Here is a 27,129-nt window from a genome sequence, read left to right on the forward strand (position 1 = left end):
TAGATATCAAAAAGCAAAGAAAGTTTCATCTTTCCACTATCAGGTATTAATACTGTTCAGACTGATTGCTAACAGCAACAAAACTGCCTTATGAAATGCTTACTAGAGAGTTAGCTTTACACTTATTGTGCTTCTATGAAATTCCCTTATATTTGAAGTCTGCTGTTGTGCTGATGGGCAGTAGAGTAGAAGAAGTATCTTTTGATAATCCATTGTGGTAGATTATTTTTATTCCTGGCAGTTGCTCTTATGCTGAGTGTTTGTTTCTATTTTAATGAGGATATCAACTTTTATCTTGTGAGATGGTATGAATCACTTTGTAAATGTTCCTCTCTCTGTGTCTCTGTCTCTCTCTCTCTTTGTGTGCGTTTCTCTCTCTCTTTCTCTGTCTGTCTGTCTGTCTGTCTCTTTCCCCCCTTCTCTCTCTAACATTCACTCTCTCTCTCGCACACACACACAGACACACATCACATCACAATACACATACACGTACACAAGACACAGATATATTCTAAAGCAATATGCCAGCTGGACATTTTTGACTTTTAGCTGAATTATTTCTCCCCAGCAAATGGTATTACTTTTCACACATTTTAATGTACCTGCACACTGAGAGGAAGAGTGGGTGAACTGAAAATAGGCTGTTTTATTAGCCTAGCGGTTAACTTTGAGGTTCAGAAATGTCCATTTTTCCTTCTGCCTTTGTACATAATCCCAAGAGACTTGTACTTGGTTTTTCCTGGAATAACAAAGTCTTCCAGAAGCCTCCAAATATGATTGTTAACTGAATGCCAACTGTTTCTTCTAATCTTTTACTTTATTTTTAATAGCACATTAGTGATTGTGTCCTTAGAGGTGCATTGTGACTGCTATGTCATTCATTTAATTTTCTATTTAAAGAAGAAAAAATATTTTCTATTTTTTCCTCTTGCTACAGCTAATTGACTTTATAATAGAAATTAATGTTTCTGCATTATTTTTGCAGTTTTACATGGATATTCTTTCTTCTCTCTGTTAATATAATAGGAAAGGCATTAAGAAGAAAAAGTTATTTTAAACATACTAACTGGGATAGAGTTTAATCACTTCTTGGCCTTTGGCTAAGATCATTGAAGAGGCCAGTTACTCCCCTTTTTAAAGTACACCAGATACCTTTCTGTTGGTACATCTGTTTCCTGAATTCCAAAATATTATTCATTTCTAAAGTTTCTAGTTTGTCCTGGTCACTTAATCCTTCATAGAGCAAAGCATTTGAAATTTAAAAAAATCCCAGTCTGATAATGATTTTTAAAAAGAGTGACTCTATAAAAAAGAAACTAGATAAGCCCTGGATAACTCCTTGTTCTCCACTACTTAAAAATATCTATCCCATCATGAATATTAAAAAAATGAGTGACCCAAGATGTCTAAAACTTAATTCTATAAAGATAGGATTCCACATTCAGTTGGAATTATTTGGGAGGAATGACTGGACATGGCCAAACTGATGATTTTGAGCTAAATTTAAAATAGGAGGGGCAAGAAATGCTATGGAAAGGTCAAAGATGAAAATTGGACTGTGCTACACACACACACACACACACACACACACACACACACACACACACACACACACACACATTTCTCATGTTGGGTTAGGAAATGAAATTTCAATGCTTTTTTTTTTTTTTTTAAAGTAGTAAACCTGTTTGAAGGGTGTTACACTGAAGCTTTTGTCTCAATCCATTTCAAAATTATTGGAGAATGTTTGGAGAAGAATTGGGATTTAGGAAAGCTGTGGAGACCGCAAAATGATGACTTAAGAGGGCCAGCTCTAATGCTCTGAAGTTTCAGAATACTAGAATGATCTTGTTGGAAGGGAGTTTTTGTATACTTCATTTATTATATAAGTCTGTGGCAAACATTGTCATGAATGATTAGCACACCATGACTATATACAAAGGGGAACATAAGTATAAAAGAGAGGTTCCTTGCCTAAACAGCCAAAATCTACTTACAAAAGTAAATCAGTTTAAAGTTCAGCTGCTACATGGATGAAATTGTTTTATCTATGTAGCGACACATTTCACTTCCACAGTCCAGTATGGTAACCTTAACCAAGCACAGACTTTGATAGACACAGGATGAAAATTTAAGACACAATTCTGTTCATCTCTGCTGTTAACTCATTTATTTTATATTTTTAAAAGTTATTTAATTTGTTTGAAAGTTCAGTGATACAAGGCTATAGCTCCGCTTTTTTCTTTTGGGGGATGATTGTGTTAAGTCAGCTGATTGGTGGTTGCAGGAGAGTTCTAGCCTACTAGTATTGGAGAGCTACAACTTTATGTCCTGGGCTGGGATAATAGAATTTTAAAAGAGCTGATATATCAAATGTGCAGCTTTGATAATTATGTGACATCCTGAAGGGTGTATTACAATTATAATGCAGGTGTTTGTTAAACTTGTACTTCATATTTAATGATTATCCAATAGATTTTATTATGAGGGAAAGGAACTCTCACTTTGCTTTTGAATTTAATTCATTTGAAGTAAAATGTGTCTCTCTGGAAAATGGAGATCTTCACCTTCAGTAACTAATCTGCCAAAGTACGCAAGTGATCTCTTGGTTTATTAAGGCAAAATGCATCAAGGTTTGTCACTTCCATGCCATTTTATTATGACTTGACCTTTCTGAATGTTAGAATTGTACTTGTGTTTTTCAGATAATCTAGACAAATATAGAAGATACAAATTATTTATTGTTAGGATCATTGGAATTAAAATATTTGTGCCAAGGCCAAGGGATATGTATATGTATACCAGCTGCGCGGGTGATAGAGGGAGCCGCTCATGGCTCCCATGTGACACCACTCCTGCGCAGGCTGCACTGGCTACCTGTGGTCTTTCGGGTGCACTTCAAGGTGTTGGTTACTACCTTTAAAGCGCTCCATGGCTTAGGGCCGGGTTATTTACGGGACCGCCTACTGCTACCGATTGCCTCCCACCGACCTGTGTGCTCTCACAGAGAGGGACTCCTTAGGGTGCCGTCCGCCAAGCAATGTCGGCTGGCGACCCCCAGGGAAAGGGCCTTCTCTGTGGGGGCTCCCACCCTCTGGAATGAACTTCCCCCTGGACTCCACCAACTTCCTGACCTTTGAACCTTTCGCCGCGAGCTGAAGACATATTTATTTATTCGTGCAGGACTGGCATAGAATTTTAGATTTTATTTGGTTTCTAATTTTTTAGTGGGTTTTACTGTTTTAAATATATTTTAATCTGGGACAAATTTAATAAGTTTTTTAAATATTATTTTATCTTGTATTTATTCTGTTGTTCTGTTTTATCTGGCTGTAAACCGCCCTGAGTCCTTCGGGAGAAGGGCAGTATAAAAATCTAATTAAATAAATAAATAAATAAATAAATTCTCCCTCTTATTATTCTATTTTATTTCTCTTTTATTCTCTCTTTGTAGCCCCCTATCTTCACATGCAGTTTGATGAACTTAGCTCTACTGCTACATTCAAGCACCAGACTGACTTGTTCACTGCATTGATTGGTAATTCCTTCTTTTCTAAAATTGATGAACAGCTTTAGCAAGGGTGAAGGGTTCAAAATGCATTTAGAAGGCACAGAACAGGAATTTGAGCAGATATTTGTTGGTCCTGTAAATACTTTTGTTTCTTATTGGAATTAAATTCATGTTCTATTTCCTAATTGGACCTAAAATGCAGAGGTTTGAAAACCAGAAGTGATGAGTTCTGCCAAATTAACTTTGCTTTAGTAAAGAAGACGTTCTTCTCAGGTCAGGGAACAGATAAAAAATGAAGCAGTATTCAGAGAAATGCGCTGGGCTAGCCTTTGGATTAATGGAGGAATGTTGGATTAATGGAGGAATGTTGCTCTTAAGCTTTGCTAAGAATAGTGATAATGCTTCATGTTTCTTGTATTGTTACTTGTGTCTGTGAACCATACAAATGACACAGGTCACTTTATATGCTTTCCAGTTTTTCATGATCTATGTTGGAACTAGTCTTACAATTGTACATTGATTGTTTATGCTCTCCAATTAGAAAGGGAAAGTATTAATAGAATAGAATAGAATAGAATAGAATTTTTATTGGCCAAGTGTGATTGGACACACAAGGAATTTGTCTTGGTGCATATGCTCTCATTGTACATAAAAGAAAAGATACGTTCATCAAGGTACAACATTTACAACACAAATGATGGTCAATATATCAATATAAATCATAAGGATTGCCAGCAACAAAGTTACAGTCATACAGTCATAAGTGGAAAGAGACTGGTGATGGGAACAATGAGAAGATTAATAGTAGTGCAGATTTAGTAAATAGTTTGACAGTGTTGAGGGAATTATTTGTTTAGCAGAGTGATGGCCTTCGGGAAAACATTGTTCTTGTGTCTAGTTGTTCTGGTGTGTAGTGCTATATATATGTTTTCTGAGAAGCACGAATAGACTCTATAGTGTGTGTATATATATATATATATATATATATATGTGTGTGTGTGTGTGTGTGTGTGTGTGTGTGTGTTTTCTGAGAAGCATGAAACTGAAAACACCAGCCTGAAGATGATGAATGAGACTTCATCGAAACGTCGTCAAGACACTTCCAATTTTACGTGGGAGAAAACTTGAATAACCAAAGACAGACAGACAGACAGACATATGACAGACAGACATACATACATACAGACAGACAGACAGACAGACATGCTCCAACACTGGAAATTTTTAAGAAAATGTTGGATAACCATCTGACTGAGATGGTGTAGGGTTTCCTGCCTGGGCAGGGGGTTGGACTAGAAGGCCTCCAAGGTCCCTTCCAACTCTGATGTTATGTTATATGTTATGTTATGTTATGTTATGTTATGTTATGTTATGTTATGTTATGTTATGTTATATGTATGTATGTATGTATGTATGTATGTATGTATGTATGTATGTAGGTCTTTGGTTATTCGGGTTTTCTCCTGCGTAAAATTGGAAGTGTCTTGGTGACGTTTCAACGAAGTCTCATTCGTCATCTTCAGGCTTCAGCTTCGTGCTTCTGGGGGCAATTGCATGAAGCACGGTTGAAGCCTGAAGATGACGAATGAGACTTCATCGAACGTCGTCAAGACACTTCCAATTTTACGTGGGAGAAAACTTGAATAACCAAAGACAGACAGACAGACAGACATATGACAGACAGACATACATACATACAGACAGACAGACAGACAGACATGCTCCAACACTGGAAATTTTTAAGAAAATGTTGGATAACCATCTGACTGAGATGGTGTAGGGTTTCCTGCCTGGGCAGGGGGTTGGACTAGAAGGCCTCCAAGGTCCCTTCCAACTCTGATGTTATGTTATATGTTATGTTATGTTATGTTATGTTATGTTATGTTATGTTATGTTATGTTATGTTATGTTATATGTATGTATGTATGTATGTATGTATGTATGTATGTATGTAGGTCTTTGGTTATTCGGGTTTTCTCCTGCGTAAAATTGGAAGTGTCTTGGTGACGTTTCAACGAAGTCTCATTCGTCATCTTCAGGCTTCAGCTTCGTGCTTCTGGGGGCAATTGCATGAAGCACGGTTGAAGCCTGAAGATGATGAATGAGACTTCATCGAACGTCGTCAAGACACTTCCAATTTTACGTGGAGAAAACTTGAATAACCAAAGATATATATATATATATATATATATATATATATATATATATATATATATATATATATATATATATGTAAAATATGGGTCTTTGGTTATTTGGGTTTTCTCCCGCCTAAAATTGGAAGTGTCTTGGCAACGTTTCGATGAAGTCTTATTTGTCATCTTCAGGCTGGTATTTACAGCTTCGTGCTTCTAGGAGCAATGTGTGATCGCAGCTGTTTCTTCCTTTTAACTGCTAGTGGGGGTTTGAACTGATTGGTTGGGAGCTTGGCTGTGCTCTGATTGGATGGTGGGGTTGACTGTGCTCTGATTGGATGGGGATGTGTTCTGTTTGGGTGGGGGGTGGCTTGGTTGTGCTCAGATTAGTCTGAATTGCAGAGGGATTTGAGCTGGTGAGCTGCATTGCTATTGTTTGGCTTCATGTTTGTGGTCATGCTACATCTTCATGGTGGATGTCAGTATGCTGCATATATGGATTAGAGGGGTTTGAAATGGCTAATGTTGCAGCTGCGGTCTGGCTTCTGGTCCGAGGTCATGCTTCATCATCGGTGTGGGTTTGAGTCTTCTTTCCGCGTGGATGTGTGGTGGTGACATGCTGTGTGGCACTCATGAGTGTGGGTCTTGTGTCATTCTTCATGTTAGGGACTTGTTTGTTGATAAGGGTGGGTTTCCAAATGGCTGGTAGGCGGGAGGTATCATCTCGTTTATTCATGCTGTGTGGGCATTTTTCAATGATGGATTCTCTGATTATTCTGTTGTTAAAGTGTTCAGTTTTGGCGATAGTTCTGGTATTTTTAAAGTCAATTTTATGTCCTGTGGCTTTAAGGTGTTGGACCAGGGAAGAAGTTGGTTCCTCTTTTCTGACTGAGTTCTTATGTTCTTCAATGAGTGCACTTATTCTTCTGTTCTGTGCACTTATTCTTCTCCCCCCATTCTCCTTCCCTGCTGAGCAGGGAAGCTGCTGTCATGCCACTCCCCCTCGTTTCCTCAAGTGCAAAGCTGAGGCTGTGCGCTTCGTCATCAGGCTGACCACCGGCAACAGCTGCTCAATGCTCTGTGTGCAGCATCACCCAGCTGCTGGTGGGGACAGAGCAGCCATTTCAGGGGCAGGAATGTTTCCCGTGGACCTGCTTAAGCAGGTAGGATAATGCTGAGGACTCGGAAGAGAAAAACCATGAGGTTTTGCACTAGGCAGCTGGCCCTGCAGTGATGTTCTTGCTGGTGTATGTTGGCATGGGGACCTCAGCTGCAGTGCTGCTCCAGCCAACCAGCCCAAGCCCAAGCTGGGGAAGTGAGGGGGAGTGGTGTGACAGCAGGTTCCTTGCTCAGCCCCAACAAGCTATGCATCCATGGTGCCCGCACCAGAATCCTGAGAGAAGCAGAGAAGATCATCGACAAGCAGAGGTAGCAAGCATACGCCGCACTGTGGCAAAAATGAGAGGCCCTGTTGTCCCACAGAGCCTGCCAATGCTTGATTGGGGTGGCGGTGGCAAGGAGAAGTAGAGCTGGCTGACTCAGGGCTGCTCAGAAGCCGTCCCTGCTGCTGCCAGAAGTTTGGGTGTCTCGGCTTCAGATCGCTCTCTCTCTCCCTCCCTCACACACACACAAACAGAGGTTGGAGAGCTCTCTTGCTCTCTCTCTCTCTCCAAGAATTCCATGCACAGCTCATTTCAGGAAAGGGCACGAACAGCTGGGCGCGTTTGGCTGCAGGAGGAGGCCTGGGTAGAAGGTGACTTTTTCTGCAGCATCCCCTTCCCTTCTTTGTATCACCCTGCAAGGGGAAGGTTCTGCCTTTGCAGAAATGGGGTGGGCGGTTTGAACAGAGGATTAGTGGTATGTGTGTGCGCGTCCCTCCATGATGGAGAGCAGGGCAAGAGAAGGCTCTGAGGTTCACTTGGGCAATCAAGCCAGAGGGAAACTCAAAGCACTGGGGGCTTCAGAAAGGCAGAATGTGCTTCAGAATGTGCAGCTCCTGGCTCTAACAGTGAGTGATGTGAGTGATGTCAAGTTGGCCACGCCCACCCAGTCACATGACCACCAAGCCACGCTACTAAGCCACACCCACAGAACTGGGAGCAAAAAATTTTAGATTTCAACCTTGATTCTAGACTCTAGATTGTATAAGGGGAAGCTGCGATATCTAGTGGATAAATACAACACAGCCTAAATAACAAATAACTATTAACCAACTAATCAGAGATGCAATGGAGAGAGGACAAAAAATAAATAATGCAATATTATTTGGACTAGAAAACACTAACGAACCAGATATCAGTAAGATTCACAACATCATTGGAAATTATAACTCATCAACCATCTTCCCAAATGAAATAATTGCTGTCTCCAGAGATGGACCAGAATATAAAAACAGTGATGGGTCAACAGCACCAAGTTTTTGTAGAGTCACATGCATAAATGAGGACAGCAAACATAAATTCATTTATACTATAAACTCAATTGCAAAAACCAACCCTGCCTACAGTAAACTTAGATCACGTCCTGATCTATCTTTTCTACAACGGATACATTCTCGTGAACTTCGCACAGAACTTAAACGAAGACAAGACAATGGGGAATCCAACCTATACATCGACTACCGTGCTGATTGCATAAAAAATAAAACCTACAATCAAAAAATCACCTTTAACCCCCCCATCACCCATAACAATCAACCAGCCATCCCAATATTCAATCAAGTACCCATCACCCTACCATCCATTCAACCATCTTACCAGTCATCCAACCAGCCATTCAACCAACCATCCAACCAGCCATCCAAACAGCCAACCAAACAACCATCCAAACAGCCATCCAATCAGCCATCCAAACAGCCATCCAAACAGCCATCCAAACAGCCACCCAACAATCCACCCAACCAGCTATCCAAACAACCATCCATCCAACCAACCAAACTACCATCCAACCATCTATACAACCATCTGTTGTACACAACCCCCAACCTACTAACATCCAAAACTAGGTATGCACGCCCCTTACCTCTTCTACACCAATCACTACAGATCTCAAATGCAAATTGATAAATGCAAGAAGCATTGTTAACAAATTACCTGAATTTATCCTCTTGTTAAACAGTGGCACATTTGATATCATTTTTGTTTGTGAAACATGGCTGAACTCATCCCTTCCTGACTCCATTATCTCAAACAAAGAATATCAAGTCTATCGATCAGATCGTGAAAACCGAAGAGGTGGTGGAGTGGCTATCTTTTACAAAAAGTCACTGAATCTAAAAAATATCCAAGTTGCACATAAACTTTCTCTTCCTGAAACTATTGTATGCGATCTATCCCTTAACACTACTCTTCGATTCTTACTATGCTACAGAGCCCCTGACTATGACATTACCCATGCAAATATGCTAACCTCAATGCTAACATGGGCTACCTCTTGCCCATATCCTCTCATCTTCCTGGGTGACCTAAATCTACCTCTCATTAACTGGATAACTAATGAATGTACAACTGACCCAATCCATACTACACTATACAATGCTGTTACAAACCTAGGTCTTGAACAACTTATAACTAACAATACAAGACTCAACAACTGCCTTGATCTCATGTTCTGCAGCAACTCAAACTCAATTTATGGACTACAAATTAAAGAACCTTTTTCCAACAGTGACTACTGCATGATTGATTTTCGTCTCAATATACGTCCATACTTAAATCGTCATAACAATAGTATTCCCAACTACAATTTCAAAAAAGCCAATTACGACCTTATAAACAATGATCTTCCATTTCTGGACTGGCAAAATCTGTTTGCAACTTGCATAACCGCTGAAGACCACTATAGAGTTTTCCTACTTGAAATCAATAGAGTCATTAAACTATACGTACCACAAATGACTACCATGATCAGGAAAAGCAAACTACCCATATCAATAAAAAAGCTTCAATCAAAAAAAAAATCCCTCTGGAAAAGAAACAAAAAAGGCTATGTTGCAAATTTCAAAAACCGCTACAGAAATATATGCAACCAAATAAAAACTGAATGCACAAATTACCACACCAAGCAAGAAAAGGGCCTTCTGCGCACAAATTCCAATCGTGCCTTTTATAATTTTGTTAACAATAAACTTAAAGACTCAAGATCCATCCCACCACTAAAAGATTCTAACAGCAAAGAATGCAATGATGAAACTAGATGGACATTACCTTACAGATGACCCCCATCCCATTGGAGTTTTCATGTCAAATGATCTAAGTGCCAAAGCCCACTGCAACTACATAGCAAAAAAAGCTCTAAGAGTTTTAAACCTAATCTTGCGTAGCTTCTTTTCCAAAAACACTACACTACTAACCAGAGCATATAAAACATTTGCTAGACCAATTCTAGAATACAGATCGCCTGTTTGGAACCCTCACCAAATCTCTGACATCAGTACAATTGAACTTGTCCAGAAATATTTTACAAGAAGAGTTCTCCATTCCTCTGAAAACAACAAAATACCTTATCCCACCAGACTTGAAATCCTAGGCTTAGAAAACTTGGAACTCCATCGCCTTCGACAAGACCTAAGTTTAACCCATAGAATCATCTATTGTAATGTCCTTCCTGTTAAAGACTACTTCAGCTTTAATTGCAATAATACTAGAGCAACCAATAGATTTAAACTTAATGTCAACCGCTTTAATCTAGATTGCAGAAAATACGACTTCTGTAACAGAATCATCAGTGCTTGGAATACTTTACCTGACTCTGTGGTCTCTTCCCATAATCCTAAAAGTTTTATCCAAAAACTTTCTACTATTGACCTCACCCCATTCCTAAGAGGACCATAAGGGGCGTGCATAAGCGCACAAATGTGCCTACCATTCCTATCCTATTGTTTTTCTTTTCTTCTTCCTATATATATATATATATATATATATATATGCTTATACCTCCTTATATATTTTACGTATATATTATACCTCATATATGTGTTTATATACTATATAATCTTTTTGTATGATACCTACATATATTGTTGTGACAAAATAAAATAAATAAAAATAAATAAATAAATAAAATAGTGGAAAGGACATTCGCTTTCAGAAGCCACTTCGGTAAAAAGTAGGGATGTGAAGGCAGTTAGTTAAAATGTTCCATGATAAATACTTCCCGAAACCGAAAGAACCTCCTGAGTGCAGGGGAGAGAAAGGGTGGTTAATGGAAACCTAATCTATTTTGTTCTTGTATTTTCCAGGAACTTCTCATGCTTTAAGGGAGAAGGGCCGACTGTCAACTCTGAATCAAAACTGGTTGAAACCATTTTTTCCCTTTCTCTTTGCTACTTCATAGTTGCCAAACATTCTGGGGGGAGGGAAGGAATAGATGGAATGTTTCATAGACATAACAAAGGAGCTCTCCCGTGGAAACCAAGGTCATTCCACAGGTGTTATTCAAAGGAAGAGAGGAGTGACTAAAGCCAGACAATTACTTTAATTGGGCAATGTGACCTGTGACATCTGGGGAGGGAAACATTTCCTCTTTCAGTTATGCTGTAACCATGGGAAATGTTAGAGTTGGTTTTCATTGAGCTGTGCCGATATGATATAGACCTACCTAGTGGCACTGAGGGTGGCGAGGCGTTCTTACGCCTCCTCCCTCATTGCGTTGGCAGATAACTGCCCGGCCGCCCTGTTTCGGGTGACCTGTTCCCTCCTTCACCAGGAGGGACGGGATGACCCCTTGCAGGGACGTGCCGAGGAGTTTAGCGGTTATCTATACGATAAAATCGCTCAGCTTCGGGATAGCTTGGACCAAGATTGCGATGATCCGGATGAGATGACTGAGGCTCGTCTTGTTGATGTTGTTTGAGATGAGTTTGATTCTGTGGCTCCCGAGGACGTGGACAGGTTGCTCGGGAGGCTGCATGCCACTACATGTTTACTGGACCCGTGCCCCTCCTGGCTGGTGCTGGCCACTCAGGATGTGACACGAGGCTGGCTCCGGGGTATTATAAATGCTTCTTTGATGGAGGGGGTCTTTCCCGCCGCCTTGAAAGAGGCGGTGGTGAGACCCCTCCTCAAGAAGCCTTCCCTGGACCCAGCTATCTTGGGTAATTATCGTCCAGTCTCCAACCTTCGCTTTGTGGCGAAGGTTGTAGAGTGTGTGGTGGCACGGCAGTTTCCTCAGTACCTGGAGGAAGCTGTCTATCTAGACCCGTTCCAGTCCGGCTTCCGGCCCGGGTATAGCACGGAGACAGCTTTGGTCGCGTTGGTGGATGACCTCTGGAGGGCCAGGGATAGGGGTTGCTCCTCTGCCCTGGTCCTGTTGGATCTCTCATCGGCTTTTGATACCATCGACCATGGTATCCTGCTGCGCCGGTTGGAGGGTTTGGGAGTGGGAGGCACCGTTTATCGGTGGTTCTCCTCCTACCTCTCCAACTGGTCGCAGACGGTGTTGACAGGGGGGCAGAGATCGGACGCGAGGCGCCTCACTTGTGGGGTGCCGCAGGGGTCGATTCTCTCGCCTCTCCTGTTCAACATCTACATGAAGCCATTGGGCGAGGTCATCAGTGGCTTTGGGGTGAGTTATCATCTGTACGCTGATGATACCCAGCTGTACTTCTCCACCCCAGGCCACCCCAGCGAAGCTGTCGAAGTGCTGTCCCGTTGTTTGGAGGCCGTACGGGTCTGGATGGGGAGAAACAGACTCAGACTCAATCCATCCAAGACGGAGTGGCTGTGGATGCCGGCATCCCGGTACAGTCAGCTGCAACTGCGGCTGACTGTTGGGGGCGAGTCATTGGCCCCAACGGAAAGGGTGCGCAACTTGGGCGTTCTCCTGAATGGACGGCTGTCGTTTGAAGATCACTTGACGGCCGTCTCCAGGAGAGCTTTTTACCAGGTTTGCCTGGTCCGCCAGTTGCGCCCCTTTCTCGACCGGGATGCCTTATGCACAGTCACTCATGCTCTCTACATGGGGCTACCCCTGAAGTGTACTCGGAGACTTCAGTTAATCCAGAATGCAGCTGCGCGGGTGATTGAGGGAGCACCAGGTTGCTCCCGGGTAACACCACTCCTGCGCAGTCTGCACTGGCTACCTGTGGTCTTCCGGGTGCGCTTCAAGGTTTTGGTTACCACCTTCAAAGCACTCCATGGCTTAGGGCCCGGGTACTTACGGGACCACCTGCTGTTTCCACATGCCTCCCACCGACCCGTACGCTCTCACAGGGTCTTCTCAGGGTGCCGTCCGCCAAGCAGTGTTGGCTGGCGGCCCCCAGGGGAAGGTCCTTCTCTGTGGGAGCACCTACCCTCTGGAACGAACTTCCCCCCGGTTTACGCCAATTGCCTGACCTTCGGACCTTTCGCCGGGAACTGAAAACTTATTTATTTATCCAAGCGGGACTGGCCTGATTTTTAAATTCTAAATTTTAAATTTTAAATTTTAAATTGTAATTTTACTGGGTATTTTATATGGTCAATTGGACGGTTTTAATTTCGGCCTTTTATTGAATAAGCTTTTTAATTGTTATTTTAATATGTATATTAATTGTTTTAAATGAAGGCTGTACACCGCCCTGAGTCCTTCGGCAGAAGGGCGGTATAAAAGTTTAATAAATAAATAAATAAATAAATAAATAAATAAATAAATAAATAAATAAATAAATAAATATCCAATAAACATGCTCTTTGAGGACCCTGCCTGCCTCTGAGTTCTGTTTTCTTTGGATGCATTACTTGGAAGCCTGAAACTCCCATCCTATTGCTCAGGATGTTTTTCTTACAAAACTGGGTCTCCTTGCATAAAGAGGGAGTGGTCGTCTCTTGACCCACACACTTTGCCCTACCACACCCTTCCTGAGCAACCTGGCCAAGGAGAGTGATCACAGCAGCAGCCTCGAAGAGGAGGTAAGCACAGATGGATGCCCCTTTGGGGAAGTGGGACTGGGCTGTGGGGTCTCCAATGCCCCGTGAGCTCAAGGGTTGGGTTGAGCACTTGCCCTCCACTGCCTAGTGCTCCAGGCAGCTCATGCCACTGTCTGGGGGTCCCCCACATGGTCTGAGAGGGAAGGTGAGGCTCCTCTGGTGGATGAGGCTTTAGCACCTATCCTGGTCTTGCCTTCCTCCAGATCTCCCCTCCCACCCTTGCCTGGCCCTCCACAGGAGGCAGAGGACAATGCTGCTGCATGTGGAAGCAAGGAGGAAGAAGTTTGTAGAAGCAATTTCCTTCAAATCCAACTTCTGCCTTGACAAAACTCTGGAGAGGAGGTGGAGGTGGAGGTGGAGGAGTTGTGTGAGGAAAGCTGCCTCAACAAGCCAGCATCCTTACCACACGTTTGGAAATGGGGATTCCCTTTCAAGAAGATCCAGCCTGCCTCACACAGGACCTGGGAACATTGCTCCCTTGCCTCCTCCAATTACTGTCCAGAGATCTGTCAAGGCAGAAGTTGAACTTGGAGGAAATGGCTTCCTGCAAAGTTTCTCCTCTGCATTTCCACATGCAGCAGTGTCGTCTGCCGCCTTCTGCTTTGCTGGGAGGGGGTCCTGGACAGGGAAACACCAACAATGTCTGGGATTGGGAAAAGAACATTTCCTCTGGCGTGCTGTGCACCTGCACGCATGTGTGCACACACAAACACCATTCCAAGCTTGGAGACTTTTATCCACATCTGAACTTGCAAACTGCCAGACATGCCTGGGTTTGGGGAGAAGCTCTTCTCTTTCCTCTGTGGATAAAAGTCCCCAAATTTAAAATGTGGTGTGTGTGTGTGTGTACGTGCATGCACACACATGCTTAGCTGCCAGCCATTTGGAGAGCCAAGGAGCTTATGGGGAACTGAATTGTCCCCATGTCAAGTTAGCTGGTTCAACTTGTTCCATCCCGAGTCAGCCATCTCAACTCAGCTGCACCCAGTGAGCAGCGTTGAGCTGGTCACACCCACCCAGCCATACCCACCCAGTCATGATGACCCAGCAGTGACCACCCAGTTGTGACCACCCAGCCACGCCCACCTGGCTGGTGTAAGTCATCATAGTCTTACATACAACTGGCCCTTTGAGGGCAATCATAAAGCTGACGTGGCCTTCAATGAAATTGAATTTGACAATTAAAATAAAAAAAATAGAATTAAAAAAACTAATACATTTTAATAAATGAAAAGTGCCTGTTATTTAATACTACTACCCTTTATCATATTACTTTAATATTACATAAACAAAATGATATTTAAAATGTGCCTTCATTCTAACTCTTTCAACTAAAACCATTCCTTTATGAATTAAAGCTAGCTTCCATAAATTCAATCGTCAACATTTTAATTGACTGGCTTTCTAATTAAGCCAACCAAAATTTGAAATCTATCCTTGATTAAAATGAAACGGACACATTTTGTCTTCTATGCACTTTGTATTTCATTATCTCATGGGAATTAATACATTAGCAAGTTGCAATTTTGCATGTTATGCAAGAGTGCATAGAATCAGTTACACAACTCTACCCATTGACTACAGCTGCTGAATATTCAGGATGAAATCCAACCAGATTTTCAGTAAATTGTATCAACTCAAAACACCTAACCATGAAAAATATTTTAAAATTTTAAAAATGCAAAAATTGATGCAGACCAATAATTGAAGTCAAACATTTATATTAATATGTTCTTATCCATTACTATTAGGAACATCTCATTAACATGCTACCCAGTATCTAACTCCTGTATTTTCTGTTTAATAAATGAAAGGATTTCCTAGTTTTGCTATGGTAGCAAAGTGACAGAGGGCATGTGATTGGGGCAATAATTACACAGATCTATCTCAGCTTGTTGTCAAATATCAAGCATGTTTCTAAAAACTGAGTGTTGGTACCAAGTAATCTTAGACCTTTATTTTCAAAGACTCCTGCAGGCAGTCCTGATTATTTAATAGCAGCAGTATATTTTTAAAAAGAGAAAGCACATAGGTAAGTTATACTTGAATAAAGATATTGTCACATAGAAAAGTTTCAACCAAAACCAGAATTATTCTAAAAATAGATTCCTAAATAGATAGATAGCCCTAAATGTGCTTGTAAAATTTAGATTTTGAATCAAAATTAAAATACAAAATTTAAAAATTTAAATACAAATCAAAATTAAGCATAATGTAACATAAGTATGAAGGGTGGATATGCTTAAGAAAAGTTATTCCAAAGTGTAATAGGTTATATATGGCTATCTAAACAGATTTTAAGAGAATGGATCAAAATGTGGGTCAGAATGAACATAATGATAAGAATATTGAAGAAATGTGTGGGCAGTGAGAAAGGCAGTTTTGAAGGCATTGGGGGATAGAAAGTAATCAGCCTATTGATACCCATAGAAGGCTGCAGCAGATATTGTATTTCTAACTTAAGCTGAATAGCATTGCTGTCTAAAAGGTTCTCTACCAGAGCTATTTTTGTATGACTTTCTCATTCTGTATTGCAGAAGAACTGTTAAAACTTAGTACCATATCATAGGGCAAAGCAAATATGCCAACTGCCTGGGCATTTTGAGTTTCCATCTCAACACAGTTGAAGGTTGCTAAGTTGAAGAATGATGAATTTAGTCATGATAAAAAAAAATTGGATTAGAATTAGATCAATGAGCTAGGCTAACCAGATCTCTTTTGCCAGACAGATTTTGTTGACAAATTTTCACCATTTACAGCAATATTTGAAACAATTGTTTTATTATGGAGAGTGTGAAGTCAAAGGGAGAAAAGATTATTGTTAGCCATAAGGATAAAGCAGAAAGCCAAATACTGGAAAATATGCATATGTGTGCATGTTATAAACATGTGACTAGAAAAAGAAATCTTAAAATACCAAATTCTACTGAGATTATAAAAGCGCAGTCTAACACAATACCAATGAAGAAGAAAAATAATAGATCTCAAAAGAAACCAGCATGGATGCATAAAGAACTATCTGACAAATTGAAAGACAAAAAGGACAAATATAAAAAGTGGAAAGAGGGGCAAATAACTAAGGCAGAATATCAGCAAATATCCCGAGCCTGTAAAGATGAAGTGAGGAAAGCTAAGGCTCACAATGAACAAAGGCTAGCGACAAAAGTAAAAAATAACAAAAAAAGCTTCTTCCAACATGTTAAAAACAAGAAAAAAGTCAAGGAAACAATTGGCCCATTGCTGGGAGAAAGTGGCAAGAAGGTGACAAGCAACAGGGAGAAAGCAGATCTACTTAACTCATATTTTGCATCTGTCTTTACACAAAAGGAAAAAACAACCCAACCTATCAAAAACAGCACTACAAAAAACAGATTAGAAACACAAGTTAAAATAGGGAAGAAAATGGTAAGTGAACACCTGTCTACCCTAGACGAGTTCAAATCACCAGGACCGGATGGATTACACCCCAAGGTTCTGAAGGAACTGGCAAACGTGATCTCAGAACCACTGAACTATATCTTTCAAAGATCCTGGAGCACAGGGGAGCTGCCAGAGGACTAGAAAAGAGCTGATGTAGTTCCCATCTTCAAAAAAGGAAAAAAAAACAGATCCAGGAAACTACAGACCTATCAGCCTGACCTCAATATCGGGGAAGATTCTGGAAAAGATAATCAAGCAACGAATCACCGAACACCTAGAAGCAAACAAAGTAATAACCAAAAGCCAACATGGGTTTGTCAAAAACAGATCATGCCAGACTAATCTTATCACATTCTTTGACAAAATGACAAAATTAGTAGACCAGAGGAATGCTGTCGATATAATTTACTTGGACTTCAGTAAAGCATTTGATAAAGTAGACCATAACCTACTACTAGATAAAGTAGAAAAAATGTGGGTTAGACAGCACCACCACCAGATGGATTCGTAACTGGCTGACCAACTGCACTCAACGTGTAGTCCTCAACGGAACTACATCCACATGGAGGGAAGTATGCAGTGGAGTACCCCAAGGCTCTGTTTTAGGCCCAGTACTCTTCAACATCTTCATCAATGACTTGGACAAGGGGATAGATGGGGAACTCATCAAATTTGCAGATGACACCAAGCTGGCAGGAATAGCCAACACGCCAGAAGATAGGCTCAAGTTATAGAAAGATCTTGACAGACTTGAACATTGGGCGCTATCTAACAAAATGAAATTCAACAGTGAAAAAAGTAAGGTTCTACATTTAGGCCAAAAAACCAAAATGCACCGGTACCGTATATGTGGTACCTTTGTCAATGGTAGTACCTGTGAGAGGGATCTTGGAGTCCTAGTGGATAACCATTTAGATATGAGCCAGCAGTGTGCAGCAGCTGCTAAAAAAGCCAACACAGTTCAAAATCACGTGAAGTGTTAGTACCACTTTATAATGCCTTGTTAAGGCCACACTTGGAATATTGCATCCAGTTTTATTTATTTTATTTATTTATTGATTTGATTTATTTATTTGATTTTTATACCGCCCTTCTCCCGAAGGACTCAGGGCGGTGTACAGGCAAGATAAAACAATACAATATACAGATTAAAATACCATTTAAAAAACTTATTTAAATTAGCCTAAAATTAAAAATTTCCATACTAAAAACCCCGTTTAAAAATTGATAAAATTTCACATTAGATCTAATTTAAGCCAGCCCCGCGCGGATAAAGAGATGTGTCTTCAGTTCGCGACGGAATGTCCGAAGGTCAGGTATTTGACGTAAACCCGGGGGAAGCTCGTTCCAGAGTGTGGGCGCCCCCACAGAGAAGGCCCTTCCCCTGGGGGCCGCCAGCCGGCATTGTTTGGCGGATGGCACCCTGAGAAGTCCCTCTCTATGGGAGCGTACGGGTCGGTGGGAGGCATGTGGTAGCAGCAGGCGGTCCCGTAAGTACCCAGGTCCTAAGCCATGGAGCACTTTAAAGGTCATAACCAACACCTTAAAGTGCACTCGGAAGGCCACAGGCAGCCAGTGCAGCCTGCGCAGGATCGGTGTTACATGGGAGCTACGTGTAGCTCCCTCTATCACCCGCGCAGCTGCATTCTGGACTAACTGAAGCCTCCGAGTGCACTTCAAGGGGAGCCCCATGTAGAGAGCATTACAGTAATCCAAGCGAGAGGTAACAAGCGCATGAGTGACTGTGCATAAGGCATCCCGATCAAGGAAGGGGCGCAACTGCCAAACCAGGCGAACCTGGTGGAAGGCCCTCCTGGAGACGGCCGTCAAATGATCTTCAAACGACAGCCGATCATCCAGGAGGACACCTAAGTTGCGCACCCTATCCTTTGGGGCCAATAACTCGCCTCCAACAGCCAGCCGCGGCTGCAGCTGACTGAATCAGGATGCCGGCATCCACAGCCACTCCGTCTTGGAGGGATTAAGCTTGAGCCTGTTTCTCCCCATCCAGACCCGTACGGCTTCCAAACACCGGGACAGCACTTCAACAACTTCATTGGGGTGGTCCGGGGTGGAAAAGTACAGCTGGGTATCATCAGCGTACTGCTGGTATCTCACCCCGAAACCACTGATGATCTCACCCAGTGGCTTCATGTAGATGTTGAACAGCAGGGGCGAGAGAATCGACCCCTGAGGGACCCCACAAGTGAGGCCCCTCACGGTCGACCTCTGCCCCCCTGTCAACACCGTCTGCGACCGGTCGGAGAGATAGGAGGAGAACCACCGATATACGGTGCCTCCCACTCCCAATCCCCCCAACCGGCGCAGCAAGATACTATGGTCGATGGTATCGAACGCCGCTGAGAGGTCTAATAGGACCAGGGCAGAGGAATAACCCCTGTCCCTAGCCCTCCAGAGATCATCCACCAATGCGACCAAAGCTGTCTCCGTGCTGTATCCGGTTCGGAAGCCGGACTGGAACGGGTCTAGATAGACGTCTTCATCCAGGTATTGGGGTAGCTGTCGGGCCACGGCACTCTCTACAACCTTCACAACAAAGCGAAGGTTGGAGACTGGACGATAATTACCCAAAATAGCTGGGTCCAGGGAGGGCTTCTTAAGGAGGGGTCTCACCATCGCCTCTTTCAAGGCGGCAGGGAAAACCCCTTCCAACAAAGAAGCATTGATAATCCTCTGGAACCAGCCTCATGTCACCGTCTGAGTGGCCAGTACCAGCCAGGAAGGGCACGGATCCAGTAAACATGTCGTGCCGTGAAGCCTCCCCAACAACCTGTCCACGTCCTCGGGAGCCACAGGGTCAAACTCATCCCAAATGGGCTCAACAAGATGTGCCTCCTCTCCCTCGCTTGGATCATCCTAAATTCGGTCCAGACCGTCCCTCAGCTGAGCGATTTTATCGTATAGATAACCGCTAAACTCCTCGGCTCGTCCCTGCAAAGGGTCATCCCGCACCTCCTGATGTAGGAGAGAGCGGGTCACCCGAAACAGGGCGGCCGGGCGGTTATCTGCCGACGCAATGAGGGTGGAGGCGTAGGAACGCCTCGCTTCCCTCATTGCCACTAGGTAAGTCCTAGAATAGGACCTAACTAGTGTCCGATCACCTTCGGAGCGACTGGACCTCCAGGTGCTCTCCAGGCGTCTTCTCCGGCGTTTCATCTCCCTCAGCCCCTCGGAGAACCAAGGGGCCGGTCGAGATCTACGCCGGGTCAGAGGCCGCAAAGGCGCGACACGGTCCAAGGCCCCGGCCGCGGCCTGTTCCCAGGCCACTACCAGTTCCTCAGTCGTGCCGTGGGCCAGTTCCTCAGGGAATGGCCCAAGCTCCGTCAGGAACCTCTCGGGGTCCATCAGGCGCCTGGGACGGAACCACCGTGTAGGTTCCGTCTCCCTGCGGTGGTGAATGGCGGTTCGGAAGTCTAGGCGAAGGAGAAAATGATCCGACCATGACATTGGTTCTGTTACTAAATCATCTAATACCAGATCATTTAACCACTGTCCAGAGATATAAATCAGATCCAGTGTACCTCCCCCCGTGTGCGTAGGGCCATCATTTACTCGAATCAGGTCCAAGGCCGTCATGGAAGCCAAGAACTCCCGAGCTGCCGTCGATGACAAGCCGACTGATGGCAGGTTAAAATCCCCCATGACTATAAGTCTGGGGGTCTCAACCGCCACAGCAGCAAGTACCTCCAACAGCTCAGGCAGGGCTGTGGTCACGCAGCAAGGAGCCAGGTACGCGATCACCAAGCCCAACTGATTCCTATAGCCCCACCGGACATTACATTTTGGTCGCCACAATGTAAAAAAGATGTTGAGACTCTAGAAAGAGTGCAGAGAAGAGCAACAAAGATGATTAGGGGACTGGAGGCTAAAACATATGAAGAACGGTTGCAGGAACTGGGTATGTCTAGTTTAATAAAAAGAAGGACTAGGGGAGACATGATAGCTGTGTTCCAATATCTCAGGGGTTGCCACAAAGAAGAGGGAGTCGGGCTGTTCTCCAAAGCACCTGAGGGTAGAACAAGAAGCAATGGGTGGAAACTGATCAAAGAAAGAAGCAACTTAGAACTAAGGAGAAATTTCCTGACAGTTAGAACAATTAATAAGTGGAACGACTTGCCTGCAGAAGTTGTGAATGCTCCAACACTGGAAATTTTTAAGAAAATGTTGGATAACCATCTGACTGAGATGGTGTAGGGTTTCCTGCCTGGGCAGGGGGTTGGACTAGAAGGCCTCCAAGGTCCCTTCCAACTCTGTTGTTATGTTATGTTATGTTATGTTACTTACTTTACGCAAAGCTGCATATTTATTTTGAGATTGATTTGGTTTATGAAATATGTATTTGCCAATACCTTTCTTTCCCTTCCTGATTTAAACCTTCAGTTCCACAACTATGTTTTTAATCCTATTACTGCTAATTGGGTGAGGCCTGAAATCTCTTCTGTTTAAGATAAATTCAAATTGTAATTGGGAAAATGTGTTTGTGTTGATGTGTATATGTGGAGAGAAAGTAACAAAGCAATTATATTTAGATTTGCAATGCTATATATATCTTTAAAATTCTAGCAGTGTTTAAAAAATGACCTTTAAAAGAAGTTTGGAAATGCGAAACTTTGACAGGAAAGCATGGATTGGATGCACATATCAGGATGGTAAAATTAGCTATCATACTTATTTGAAAAGCATATATAATCAAGACTCAAAATATCTTTTTCTACTATACTCATTTTTTTTCAAAAATACAATAGACAGTTTAGGTAATTTTCTGATATGGGGCCACTATGTCTTAAATTTATTTATAAGCATTTTAAAAACTATTTCTATCTTGTATATATTTTTACATACATTATTAATTCATAGTTTTAAGAGGAAAAACCAAAAACATAAATATTTCAGGCCAATTTTGCCACATATCATAAGTGGAGGGTTCCAAAATTTTTTACTGCTGGTTCTGTGGGCGTGGCTTGGTGGGCATGGCAGGGGAAGGATACTGTAAAATCTCCATTCCTACCCCACTCCAGAGGAAAGTTACTGCAAAATCCCCATTTCCTCCCGATCAGCTGGGACTTGGGAGGCATAGAATAGATGGGAGTGGGGCCAGTCAGAATGAAACCCACCTCTGATATCATATCCTAGGGCTGTATTTAAATGCAAGATAAAGGGAATTTAAGCATATTTATTTCCTTTTGGCTTATAGATGGTATGTTTGGATGGGGACATCTTCATGTTTACAGACCCTAGTAATTCAATATACTTTATTACTCCTAAAATAATCTTAAACTTGATATTAATTGTATTGCTATTGGAAAATCTAAAACTGACACTGCAATAAAAATAAATACCTTTTACCTATAGATTCCATTAACAATTTTAAAAAACTTGTATCTCTGTGCCTATTATTTAGTAGGGAAAAAGATGGCAACATTTTCAGAGATGCTATGCACAGTGTTGTGCTACATATCTCTATGGTTAATGGCTTTTCTTGCAATAACACCAGCATTTCTTCTAAAAAATATGACCATTCTCCACTTACAAAAGCCACTTTCACTGATTATGCACCATGAAAAGAAGAATGTACAAATAATGCTTGTCTGTGTTGAGTTCTGCCAAGACATTACTCTTTAAAAGAACAAAAGTATAAGAAAAATATCCATAGGAAGAAGTAGTCTTTAGCTGCTTGCTCTTGACCATATTCATGTTGACATCATGCAATATTATGAAATATATCATACAGAGATAACTCTAAGGGTTGTACACCTACAACTGTCTATATAAACTTATAGATGTTATGAATAAACTTATAGATGTTATGAATACTTGTGGATATTACTTGGGCTGAGTTTGATCCTGTGACTCCCGATGACATGGACAGGTTGTTGGGTAGGTTGAATCCCACCAGATGTTTATTGGACCCGTGTCCCTCCTGGTTGGTACTGGCCACACGGGAGGTTACACGAGGCTGGATCCTGGAAGTTACCAATGCCTCCTTGTTGGGGGGTACCTTTCCCATTGCCTTTAAAGTGGAATATCATCTGTACGCTGATGATACTCAGCTGTACATTTCCATTCCGAACCACCCCAACGAAGCCGTTGAGGTGATGGGCTGGTGTCTTGAGGCCGTGCGGGTCTGGATGGGGAGGAACAGGCTCCAGCTCAACCCTTCCAAGACAGAGTGGCTATGGGTTCCGGTGTCCTGGTACAGTCAGCTTACGCCTTCGCTGACTGTTGGGGGTGAAGTATTGGCCCCCAGGGGGAGGGTGTGCAACTTGGGCGTTCTCCTGGATGATCGGCTGTCTTTAGAAGACCATTTGACGGCCATCGCCAGGGGAGCATTTTATCAGGTTCGCCTGATTCGCCAGTTGCGCCCTTTCCTTGACTCCTTACGCACCTTTCCTTACTCCTTACGCACAGTCACTCACACCTTCGTCACTTCCCCCCTGGACTATTGTAATGCTATCTACATGGGGCTCCCCTTGAAGAGCACCAGGCGGCTCCAGCTAGTCCAGAATGCGGCCATGCGGGTGATAGTGGGAGCACCGCGTTGCTCCCATATAACACCTATCCTGCGCGGCCTGCACTGGTTGCCAGTAGCCTTCCGGGTGCACTTCAAGGTGTTAGTGACCACCTTTAAAGCGCTCCATGGCTTAGGACTGGAATACTTACGAGACCGCCTTCTGCCACCTATAGCCTCCCAACGACCTGTGCACTCCCACAGAGTGGGCCTTCTCAGGGTGCCGTTGACCAAACAATGTCAGTTGGCGGCCCCCAGGGGGAGAGCCTTCTCTGTGGCAGCAGCGGCCCTTTGGAATGAGTTGCCTCCGGATTTATGCCAACTCCCCGACCTCCGGACCTTCAAGCGGGAATTGAAGACGTTATTATTTCACCGGGCGGGACTAGCCTAAGTATGTTTTAATATGTATTTTAATTGTTTCTAACAGTATTTTAAGGGGTTTTAAGTCGGAGGTAGGAGGAGAACCACCGATAAACGGTGCCTCCCACTCCCAAACCCTCCAACTGGCGCAGCAGGATACCATGGTCAATGGTATCAAAAGCCGCTGAGAGGTCTAATAGGAGTCGGTCTTCGACCGTTTTAGTTGATGGCCTTGTTAATATTTATTTTTAAATTCTTTTAAATTTGCTATTTATTTGTTGTATTTTAAGATGGCTGTACATCGCCCTGAGTCCTTCGGGAGAAGGGTGGTATAAAAATTTAATTATAAATAAATAAATAAATAAAATAAATTTATTTATTACACTTCCATGCTTCCTCAGTTTAATAATTTTTTTAAAAAAATAATGTTCATCTGAGAAATTGTAATGATAATACATATAGATCACGGCTGTCAAACTTCCGGCCCATGAGCCAGATGCGTCATGCGCTGGTCACTCCCACACCCGATATAGCAAAGGAGGAAAAAAGTCCTGATACATCACTTGATGCCGCAGTAACGATGTGAGTTTGACACTCATGATACAGATGATAGCAATTCTTCTTTCTTAGAAGTAATCTTCTGTGTAGAACCTCCTTGTTTTGTCTCCACATTTAGGAAGAAGGAGGGGCAAAGGAAAAAGATAAAAATGCCTTTGTTTTATTTACCCATTTCCCATTCTTTGCTTCATCAAATCCATTGATATGGATTATTGTAGCAGTTTATGATTCTGTGTATTTTTGCTTACTGCTTCTTTATTTATTACATTTATGTTTCAGCTTTCATTCATTAACAGACCACCAGAAAGCAACATGAAAAAGTAAGGTGTATTATATCATAAATACAATATAAGCTGAAGGCAATGTTCGTGTGCTTCCTTCTCTCAATTTGTAAGTCACTAGCTGAGGGTGACTTGGAATCTGGATCTCCAACACCAACATGTTAACCACCGCATTCTACTGAAATTTGTTTAAAAGGATGTTTACTTATGCTTGAAATGTTGAATGATTCCAGATATCTGATTGTTTATTGTTGAGTTTACAGTCCAGTTTGTTGACTCATTCCACTAAATGTTAAAGCTCCTTTAATAGACTTGAATTACTGAATTATTACCATGATTGTTTTTGGGTTGTTGCATGTTGGATTTCATATGCCAAGTTGCCAGTGGAGGCTTATAAACTGTGTTAAATAGAAAACCTATCTTTAAATACTTTCAACATACACTTGTGACATTGTTTATTTTCCTCTCCAATTTCTAAGCTTTAGAGTCATTAAATCTGAGCAGGGGATTAGATTCAGTGGTCTAAATGGCCTTTTCAAAGTATGAATTTAAGTCATGATATCGTTCTGCATCTACTGTGAAATACTAGCTGACTGTAAGCAAATATTTGTATATAGGAACATTTCCTTGCCATTCTATCAGCTCTTATTACTCACATAAAATCTATGTTACGGATTATAGAACATTACAAAAGACTCTGGATAGAGTTACTGATTGAAAATTTACTATTTGATTTAGTGGATATGAAATAGGTAGGATATACGTAGAAGGTAGGCAGAATCACACTATGACAGGAAATAGGACAATTGCAAGGAATCATATGTATTAAGTCCCTGCATCAGCTCACATCCAAGAAATCTAGATTCTCATAATCTTATTAAACATTGAAATAGAAAAAGTAAAATGGAAAATTGTTATGGGAATTTTGACAATTGGATGCATTCATTTTAGAACCACATTTATAACTTTTTTAAAAATAGGAATGATAATTCCTTGATCCTCTAGCTACCCATTTATTGATAGCTTCATATTTTCCAGTAGTTTACATATTTTCCTGATAAAGGAGACGTGAGATGTTCTAAACTTGTGATATACAAACAATCCTTTTTTACTTCATCTCAGAAATCCATGGCTAGGGCTACAGGCAGTCACAGGTTAAGAATGAGTTCTTAAAATATGTCTTTGGTTATTCGGGTCTTAAAATATAAATATGTCTTTGGTTATTCGGGTTTTTTCCCGCGTAAAATTGGAAGTGTCTTGGCGACCTTTTGACGAAATCCCATTCGTCATCTTCAGGCTAGGTGTTTACAGCTTTGTGCTTTTCTCCTAGAAGCACGAAGCTGTAAACACCTAGCCTGAAGATGACGAATGGGATTTCGTCGAAACGTCGCCAAGGCACTTTTAATTTTACGCGGGAGAAAACCTGAATAACCAAAGACCTACATACAAACACCTCCGCAAAAACCTCAGAAAACACACACACACACACACACACACACACACACACACACTACATATACTGTATGTGTGTGTGAATATATATATGCATTAGAAGACAAAAGGAATATCTGATTGTGCCCCTATTCCTATGATTAAGGAATAGAGGTATTAATTCTCAGATTTGTTTAAACATATAAATTTGGAAGTCAATGCCACCAGATGTTTTTGATGAGGATGTTGAAGAAAACTAATCATTTTTATATATAGTAACAGAAGGTATTTAATTACTAGTGCCTGAAATGTCATTGTAAATAGGTTAATATTTAAATATGATGCATCTCATGATATCTCAATATACACTGGTCTTTTAATAATTCAATATTTCTGAAGAACATCAGATTGTATTTGTAGCTTGTGAAAGTGTTATATAATGATGAACAGTTCATTGCTATTTGTATGTATACATAATTTCCAAATCAGACAAAAATGAACACTGTTAAAACTGTCAATATGTCCAATATTGTGGAAAATATTCAAGTCAGTGTGCAGTTTAGAAGCTGTACTATATTATTTGAATTGTGAATTCCGGGAGCTCTAGCCTTTTGGAGCCCAATCAAATCTCTCAAAGTAGCTTGGCATCTTGATGATCCAGTCAATTCTTTAAACATCTTGTCCTTATGATTGGTAAATGAGAAAACATTTTAGGCATAACTTTAAAAGGAACCTGGAAGGTTGTACAAATGCCAAAAATGGGATTAATTGGCATAATACAAGGTAGCTGGGCACAGTTGGGAAAGTGTCAGTGTAAGGAGAATCCCCACCAAGTAAAACTGTTTGAGCAATTAGCTATCTGAACTCTAACCCTTCCAGAATAATTAATGAATAACAGAGAGGATCAAGACAAAGACACAAAGTGATTTGGTGTGTGCTAGCAAGTAATACATCAAAGAATGCTGGTAATTGGCCCTGTGGCTTTCATTCTTTGCCC

The 27,129-nt window shown here is 41.8% G+C and overlaps 1 protein-coding gene across 5 annotated transcripts in view; it reads left to right on the forward strand.

Annotated features, from left to right (window-relative positions):
- The window catches only part of TFEC (transcription factor EC), a 182,814-nt gene that overhangs the window by 75,461 nt on the left and 80,224 nt on the right, over window positions 1–27,129 (forward strand). Inside the window, exon 2 of one of the 5 annotated variants that reach the window (XM_058191161.1) lies at window positions 3,455–3,538. The exons of the other annotated variants lie outside the window; for them this stretch is intronic. The gene's annotated coding sequence lies outside the window, so the exon portion shown is untranslated. The remainder of the gene's footprint in view (window positions 1–3,454; window positions 3,539–27,129) is intronic. 5 annotated transcript variants of the gene reach the window in all.

Source organism: Ahaetulla prasina, chromosome 7 (assembly GCF_028640845.1).
Source record: "Ahaetulla prasina isolate Xishuangbanna chromosome 7, ASM2864084v1, whole genome shotgun sequence".
NCBI lineage: Eukaryota > Metazoa > Chordata > Lepidosauria > Squamata > Colubridae > Ahaetulla > Ahaetulla prasina.